The sequence below is a fragment of the Aquarana catesbeiana genome, linkage group LG10 (assembly GCF_042186555.1).
Source record: "Aquarana catesbeiana isolate 2022-GZ linkage group LG10, ASM4218655v1, whole genome shotgun sequence".
Taxonomy (NCBI): domain Eukaryota; kingdom Metazoa; phylum Chordata; class Amphibia; order Anura; family Ranidae; genus Aquarana; species Aquarana catesbeiana.
This window is the reverse complement of record NC_133333.1, coordinates 97,094,775-97,102,187: the sequence shown is the minus strand read 5'-3', so window position 1 is coordinate 97,102,187 and position 7,413 is coordinate 97,094,775.

Here is a 7,413-nt window from a genome sequence, read left to right as displayed (position 1 = left end):
GTAAGCCTTCAGCTATATTATCTGAGTGATTTGCACGGGTGTGAAGACACTGTGGTGTGATGCACTGGAGTTGACTCATCCATACATTATTTATCCTGGATATGTTTGAATTGCAACAAATCGGTCATCTGTTGTCTACCTAGAGACTTTGTGGCCTTTAGTCGGTGAAGGTGGTGCATATATCACTCAACATTGGTGACTCATTCAGTCTTCCATTCACGGACTTTCCTATAATACATTATATGTGTTTGTTTGTATGATTCTAATGTGAGATAATTTATTATATTTTTGTCATACTGTATACAGGGCACTGACTTTATATCTTGCCATTTTGCAAGTGCCTCAATCTTTCCTTCAGCGCTACACGTTTGGTTTATATCTTTGATCTATTGGGCATTATTCTTATGTAGTGTTAGCAGCTTAATTATTTGTGAGCGAGCGCAAAATTGCCAGTTGGGTTGTTTTTAAGGAGGAAGCCTGGTTGCGCAGAAGTGACCCCTTGGGGGGCGGTTCTTGAACGACCACCTGTGTCCGACCCGGATGGTGGATACTGTCCATGGGTCCTTTATCAATTCCGCCCAAACCAACCCGAATCTTGTGAGCCTGGCACCCACTATCGCTGGTTGGGCGGACGTACCTTCAAAAAGGTTTCTGTTCATTGGAAGCAGGCGTTTTGGTTTTCTGAAATTTGAGGAAGGACGTCTGAGGGTTCTTCCAAGTTCTCCTGTACTCCTTCCCAGGCCTATAGGACTTTGCATCCCTGTATCTCTCCGGGAGATTGCGCTTGAAGGGAGGCGCTCTTTGTTGTTTTGGCCTTCTGTCTGAGGGAATAAGACCAGACTTCCCGCCTGTCACTTTGGATATTGCTGTATCCAGCTTTGCACCAAAGAGGTTAACTCCATCATATGGAATCCTGCACCAGTTGGACTTTGAGGCCGGGTCGGCCGACCAGGGCTTAAGCCATAACGCCCTCCTGGCCATTACCGTTGCTAGCATAGACCTTGAAGCGGACCTAATGGTGTCCACCGAGGCTTCCGCCACAAAGTCTCCTGCAAGACTGAGTTCCTGTAGGGCTTTAACGATCTGGTCCTGATCTGCGCCTTCAGCAACGAGCTTCGCGGTGTTCAAAGACCACCCGGAAATAGCTTTCCCGACTGCGGCCAAAGCCACTGCTGGTCTGCAGGCGCCTCCTGCAAAAACGTAAGCCCTTTTAAGGTCCGTGTCCACCTTCCTGTCCAGGACATCCCTGAACGTCACTGCGTCTTCAATGGGAAGCGTCACATGCCTGGCTAGGCGCATCAAAGAGGCGTCCACCACTGGAGGGGAGACCAGGGGAGCTACTCTGGGCTCTTTCAGAGGATATAGCTTAGTAAGTCTGTTAGAAAGACTAACCTTCTTCTCTGGATTCTGCCATTCTTCCTTAATAAGCTCATCCAGTTCCTCTATAAATGGGAAGGCTTCAGGTACCTTCTTGAGATTCGGGAAATACTTCCTTTGCTTCTGCTGTACCTCCTCAGGTTCCTCCCAGTTAATCGCTTCCTTGACTGATTTTGCAAAGGGTCCTATGAGCGAGAAATCAAAGCCTGCTGCCGCTTCCAGTTCTTCCTCGTCTGATGGAAACTCTTGTTCCCTAGATGTACTAGGATGGGATGGTGAGGCGCTCAGGGCTGTAGCCTCCACATCTGGGGTTGAGATATGCGTAGCAGGGACCCCGGTAGGTTCCACAGTGACTAGCTCCTTCTCCCTGGTGGCTTCGTCCATACACCTGCGGCAGGCCAGCCTGTCTGGTAGAGCTGTGGCCCCGCATACCCAGCAAGCATTCCCCGCTGGACGGGGAGGATGTGCAGGAGACTGGCGTCTATGTGCAGGGGATCTTCTATAATGGGAATGTCTATGCCTGGAGTAGGAACGGCTCCTCCTACGGCTTCCCCTGTGGGCTGAGCAACTTCTGCCGCGTGAGCGGCTTCGCCTATGGCTGGAGCGGCTTCTCCTGCGTGAGGTCTCTCTTCGCCTTGACTTAGACGATCTTGATGACCTGGTAGGGCTGACCGATTAGGCAGCATTAGTACGATCCTGCTCTCTTTTTCAATCTTCACTACTTACCATGAACATCCCCCCCCCTTACCTATTGGGCTGATGGTGATCTGCTGGGGCAGCGGTCTCCATAGAAAGGATAACTGTGATATCCTGGAGGGATACAGGCAGGTGTAAACATGCAAGCAAACAAACAGAGGAACCAGGGGGAAAGAGAAACACTTACCCCAAGGAGGGAGCGTCAGAGGTGAGGCAGAGCTGATAGCAGCGTCAGATATGCTCAGGAAGCTGGAGGCATCAGAAATGACATCTCTGAGCTTTTTAAATAAACCGTCATGGCCGCCGGGGTCATGAACCGGCCGCACATGTGCAGTAGTACCGAGCCGCTCTCAGCGCCATCTTGGAACCTGGCAAATGTGCCAGGACGCCCTAAAACGTTTACTGAGCATGTGCGGAAGCGCTGAGACATCCGAGGACACAGGGGAGAGACAGAGGAGAACCACAAAGCCCAGCAAGCTGCACCAAGAGATGGAAAGACAGATGGAGACCGCTGCACACAACTAAGCCTGTTTAAGGCTTATACTGGAGCCGCACATACCCCTGAGACCACCAGAGTGGGGTTCCTTCCATCTAGCTCATTTAGAGGCTGTACAGGCAAGGACTTCCACCCAGGAGAGGCTAGAACCTGGCTGGGGCGAGTTCGGTAAGGGGGTGCTTCTGACATCTTCAGTCCTTCTCAGGTGAGGAAAAATAAGAGAATACTGGAGCGGGGGCCATCTTTACAACTTATAGCTATGTGGTCCTATCAGGTTGTGAGGGGCGGAGTCACAACCCAAAGTGTATGCTGCCATGATGCGACAGGAAAGTCCATTTGTTTGCTACACAGTGGCAGATACTGTGAAAGCGTAATACCCCAGTGCAGGGTGAATGGTTCCAGTGAGTGCATTTCCTATAGGGCACCTATAAGAAGCACAGAACACAGTTACAGAAGAGCACCTGTCACTTTTCATTTTTCACTATTATGGCATATGGTCTATTTGTGCACATAGCATTTTTTTAGTAGAATTTATTACCAGAGGGTATCATCATAAAGATATCAGGTTTTATACTTTTTATCATAAGGAGATCAAGTTTTATGTTTTCACATATGTTTTAAATATAGGCACTGTCGTTCACATATCCATGGAACTGTCTGCACCTTTTGTATAGCTTATAAATCACATAGAGACATTTTATTAGCGTCACACCAGATTGTTGAATTAGCACATAGGCATCTGTATATTGAAATTGTACTTTACTTTATTTTGCTTTTTATTTGGATTGTTTTGAGGCCATTTAATTAGTGGCACTTACTATGTGGAGAGAGACTTGGTTCTGTGCAGTCCCCTGTACAGTTGTAAGGCAAGGATTAAAAGGGAACCTGAAAATGATAAAATATATTCTGTGTATGTACCTGAACTAGTCAAGAAGAATGCTTATATAGATGTGCTCACTGAAGAAAATATGACATTCCTCTTATCCACAGCATCAGGTGAAACAGAGGTGTTCCTAGAAATCTCCCAGGGGCCCAAGGTGTTGCAACTAAGGGTTTCTAAGGATAACTGTGGAGCTGTCCTTGTGGGAAAGAATGTTCCCTTAAAGGTGGAAGTGAATTTGCATATGTTTAACAAAGAGCAACCATCTCAGGTTGAAAATGTGTTAATGCAATCTGACTAAAGATGTGTACCAAACTGACAGTATCTTCTGTAAGTATGTAGAGCAACTCAACAACACTGACCCAGAGTGTTGAATAAAGCAAATGGCAGCGCTCTGCGAAAGCACCATGCTATTGTGTCAGATATGCCTAAGGTTACCTTAGGTCCCTTTAAGAAACACAACCCCTGGAGCTACAGCAAATGAGGACCTCCACATCCTCAGTCACATGATGGTCCCCAGGAAGGTCTTAAAGGGGCTTTAAAGTCTCCAGGTTTTCGCCTTAATGCATTCTATGCATTAAGGTGAAAAACCTTCAGTGCGGCAGCTGCCCCCAGAGCCCCCCCCCTTTTTTTTCTTACCTGAGCCCGTCCGTTCCAGAGATGTGCATGAGGCCAGCGACTCCAGCCGCTGTCTCCATCCTCATTGGGTAGAGTAAAAGCAGCAAAAGCCATTGGCTCCTGTTCCTGTCAATCAAATCCAGTGACACAGGAGCGGGGGACGGGGCCGAGTCCTGCTGTCTGTGTCAATGGACGCAGCAGCGGGGCTCGTGAGCGTGCCCGTATAGGTGCCCCCATGGAAAGTGGCTCTCCTTGGGGGCACCCGATGAAGAGGAGGAGCCAGGAGAGCCCCCGGGGCACCCCAGAAGAGGAAGATCAGGGCTGCAAAACCCTTGCACAGAGCAGGTAAGTATAACATATTTGTTATTTTAAAAAAAACAAACCTTTACAATCATTTTAAGTGTGAATCTAGGCTTCCCTCTTATGACAGACATGTAAAAAGAAATGCATAAACTTTTCAATGTCCAGTCTTCCTATACCTTGGTGGCTCCTCCTGTTTTGGTTGAGCTGGTACCATGAAGCACCAATAGATGGAGCAATGTGTTGCAGGCTGTATTGATCAAAGGTTGATGAAATTGAGATTGTTTGGTACAATGTTTATCAATGATGTTCAAAGATGTCTCACAGTCAACTGCTTGGTTGCTATCTAGTAACTGTTGACATGCAATGCACTGTTAACTGTTAGACAAGGCTAAGGTATCAGAGATGTCAAAGCCTCTCTATATAGCAGTGTGATGGAAAGCATTTCTGCTGTTGAAGTCTGAGGTGCTGCTTGCTGATCAGCTTATAGTCAAGGCTACACACACTGCACACACAAATGATGAAGAAATGGCTGAAATCCTGTCCATAGCCCAGGAAGGGGTTAAAATCACTGTATTGGCAAACTAAGAGGTATGGGTGAAAGTGCTAGAGTGCACAAAGTTGAATGAAATGACTGGAGTCATCAACCCAAAAGTAGTTTTCTGTGGTAAACCTGTGTGTGAATGTGGAAGCTGGAAAGGTGGGTCAAAAGGGTTCAAATTAAGGTCTGAGTAGAGATCTAGTTTGCTATGTTAAATGTCTAATATCATGACAGCTGCCGGCAGTGTCTGATAATGTGAGTAACCATTCATTTGTGTGTATCCCCTCTGCAGGCACAGCCCTACCAAGCACTAAAAATGGGAACGCTCACAGTATTGGTAAGATTATTGACTGGGATGCACTGTTAATAGTGAGCAGGGTAAAGCAAAGAAACGTAGTGATCAGCAAGGTTGAGCCAATAACGTTAGGGTTAAAGTTTAAATGTTTAAAGTAGGTTAAGGTTTAGGTTTAGTGAACCCGGAAAAAGGTTTGGCATTGTCCTAGAAGAGTCCACAGTAGAGTGATAGTGGGGTACAAAGAGTGTCACCAATGGAAGGATAGAGCAGAGTTCCCCTTTAGAGGTAAAAGGAAAAGTGATGATAGGCAGGAATGTGCCAAGGCTAGGAATACAGGCTTTTGCGTTTCTCCCTCGCCTGGGTTGAAACAACGGGGTAAGATGCTGTACATGACTGCGTTGTGCTTTGTCACAGTGTCAGAAGGGTTAGATGTCACCCCGGATTCTCACTTATGCAGGCTGAGGGGCTCCAGGATGTCTGATCTAAGTGTAGATAACTGGTTTTGCATCTCCAGGACAGATAAATCTTGGATTGGATTCTGCAGCCCAGAGGCTTTATAGAAACTAGGAGGGATAAACCCTTTAACCCATGGTCCAAATATTACTGGAAACCAACATCCTGATTGTGCAGGTGTGCACAGCCCTTCTCATATAGGCACCATCTATGATTCAGAGCTCCTTCCTCTTGAGGTCAAGACATGATACACACACATATACATATCCACACATACACATATTATGCACCTATACAGGTCTATGTTCAAGTGTATAATTGTATGTAATCTGTTTACATCTCAGGTGTACAGTCCTAAGAGAGGAATTGGGAGGTATGTGTCATCCTTTTGTAAGTTCTGCAGTAATGCCCCTAAACAAGAGTTTAGTAGCTGTATTACTGTGGAAGGACAGCATCTCTGTCAGTGTCACTGCACCCTCTACTTCTCTCTCTCTGAAGTCCCCTGCTCCTCCTCTTCTCTTTTCATGTGTGACAGACTGTGTGTCCGTGGTTCGTGTTCTTGTCTTATTATCACAAACAGACGGACAGTCCTGCTTTGAAGTGCTTCTCCCTGGCAGTGGCAGCGGGATGCCAGCCTGTAACTTCCCGGGGGATTAATTATCACATAGACAGTTTCTTTTTCATGTTCTTTCAGAAAGTCACCCATGAACGTGTATGAGCTGCTTTCTTGTTAGCACAAAGCCAAAAATTTGTGGGACCCTTAAACACATAATAGTTCTAAAAAAAATTATCCTCGTCTTCTTAAAGTATGTCTTTGTTTATTATAAAATACTTATAGAAAAGTATTCACAAGAATAAAGTCTTAATAAATCGCATTTACTGTAGAATCCACAGTCAGGCTAAAATAGGTATGATCAGGAAGTCATAAATCCTTCACATACTGTATATCGAAACACTGACCACAGCAAGCAGTGTACAGAATGGCTAACATATTTCAGAAACAAGCCCCCTTCATCAGAGCCTGTCAGGTTGTCCAAGCGTGAAGGCTTAGGGCCATTCCCTCATCTGCACTCTCCATTGGGAAGCCAGCATGGCCAGTCGCTAAGAGACCAGAACTGCTTGCAACTGGCATAACAAAGACCAATCACACAAGCATGGATGGTTGCCAGGATTGCTATGATGGTTACATATAGTTCTATTTTTTTTCTTTTTTTTTAAACATGCATGTGGACACACATGCATAGTGAATTAGTGTGTGCTTTGGTCCCCTCCCAAAGAGGACCCCTCCCTGGCCCCCTAGGGTGCAAGATTTTGGGTAAGGTACACTCAGGTCCACCCCACCACAGCTGACCACCAAGTACTTGATAGAAGGCTCTCTGGAAGAGAGACCCCCCCCCCAAGGCAGGGGAGGAAGGAACCTAATGGCCACACATCCCTTCCTAGACTTCAGGGTAGGCCCAAAGAGAGAGAAATGGAAAAACATACATATAGTGCAGTGAGGCATACTTGCAAAGGGTATTAATAAACAATAAAAAATGTCCCAGTGCATGCATAATGGCTTGGCCTTCCAGCCTGGTAACAAAAATTGCACCTGTCTTGACCAAAAGGCCTAGCCTATGAGGTGATGAGTGGCAAAAATCAAGAGGTGTTATGGCCAAGTGTTTGCTGTCATAGTGGGATCCCAAATTCATAGTGATACTAAGAGCACCCCCGGGTCACTACTCCCAAGGGGCACTAACACCGTAGGCTCTCTGTCA